At 32.3% G+C, this 1,800-nt stretch overlaps 1 protein-coding gene across 3 annotated transcripts in view; it reads right to left on the bottom strand.

Moving 5' to 3' along the window:
* Gyf (GIGYF family protein Gyf) overlaps positions 1–1,800 on the bottom strand; it is a 31,288-nt gene that overhangs the window by 24,867 nt on the left and 4,621 nt on the right. The window lies entirely within an intron of this gene.

Below are 1,800 nucleotides of genomic sequence, written 5' to 3'. Positions count from 1 at the left end.
ATCCACGCTCCGCCCACTCACTTCACCCGCGATGGTCTGACCTAATTGTTGTTAACTTTATTTAAATTTCTTTCTACCCGACAGCGAAAATTATAAAAAAAAATTGTCGAGCAAAATTTTACATTACAAAAATTTTTACTGGTTATGAAAAAATAACCCCGTGATTGATAAAATGAAAAAATGTAGCCTGAGATTCGAACTGGTAAACTTACATATTACGGCAAACATACTAGAATACTGCGCCAAACTAGTATTATATATATTGTGACAAGGCAAAATTTGATATTAGTTAATACGTATCTGTCATATTCGGCGTGACAAACTTTTATATTTAAGCGTTATGGCAGGAAAAGAAAAATATTGGGTTGCCCAGTAAGTTCGTGCCGCTTTATAAGGAAAATTGAAACCCTGTTCTCTTAAATTTTTGGAAATGTTTTTAAATTATATTGGTACGACTCTACACCTAAAACGTCTTTTATTATTGGATAAAATTTTAAACATTAGTTTTTATCTCAACCAATGAAATGAAATTATTTACAATATAGAAATTTTTGTGACGTTTGATAATGGAGGAAATCCGAAAATGAATCCACTTCAGCTACAGTCTATTGTAAGCTTCATATCGAAAATCGGAACGAACTTTCCGGACAACCTATAATGTTAATACAAAGTGTCAAATGAATGTAACAGAAGTAGTTTATTCCAAATTGTTTCACAAGTATATAGAGATAGAGTTCAATTTTGTCAAATGTACCGATATTTTTGCGCACCTTGACTGCTTCGTTACTTATGACGCTGTGGCTGCTACGATATTTATGAGCATCTTGCATGTACTCATATATTTGACGCTGTGTATGTACCGATGTATTTGAGCAGGGTGGATGTATCTATTATTTTGAGGACTTTTGTTGTACCGATATAATTGATTACTTTCGGTGTACCTATATATTTGCATATCTTGTCTGTGACGATCTATATGACGCTGACTGTACATTAGGCAGAGTTGTAATAACGTCTATTTTAATTTTTTGTTAGTTCATTTGACGGCGTTTTTAAAGGTTACTGGATTGGATACCGAATGGAATCCTTATTATCATGCATGTACTGATAAGATTCGCGAATAAGGAAATCTTTCGCCGCGAATGGAGGAATTGGAAGAAACGCGAATAAGGAGACATTCCGCTAAAAGTCCAATAGAGTAAAACTAAGCTATGTAGTCGTATGTTCATAATTATATTCATTCCGATAAGGATAATAGACAGGACAACAATAATAAATCCAATATTTAGAAATATTGTAACCTCAGGAAATAAATCATCAATACTTTACCAAGAATGGTTATGCCAAATAGAAAATGAATATAAAATCATTGTTATATGTCTGTGGCTTTCATTTTCAAAATACTGATAAGATTTTTTTTTAAATATGTTAATAATGATGATATCATTTAAGATTCAACTGAATTGATTGACATGAAAACGTTCAACAGCAAACTATTTAAATTGGAATTTGGGCTTCCTAGTGACAAAGGTAATGTACACAAAAATTACAAAAGCCAAGCTTGAAACCAATACATTTGACAACTTGCAAAGTTGTAGACTTGGCAAACTCTTGTTGGATTTGAGGCTACTTCAGCAAGAGAAACTTCTTAACCTAACTTAATTCAGAAGACCACTGACAAAATAACTAAAATTGAAATGGTACTTCATTGAAAGTACAGTCAGCGTCATATAGATCGTAACAGACAAGATATGCAAATATATAGGTACATCAAAAGTAATCAATTATATCGGTACAACA

The sequence above is a fragment of the Papilio xuthus genome, unplaced genomic scaffold (assembly GCF_000836235.2).
Source record: "Papilio xuthus unplaced genomic scaffold, Pxut_1.1 DF825017.1, whole genome shotgun sequence".
NCBI classification, from domain to species: Eukaryota; Metazoa; Arthropoda; class Insecta; order Lepidoptera; family Papilionidae; genus Papilio; species Papilio xuthus.
Note: the sequence above shows the minus strand (reverse complement) of the source record. Positions and strands in the feature narration are given on the sequence as shown.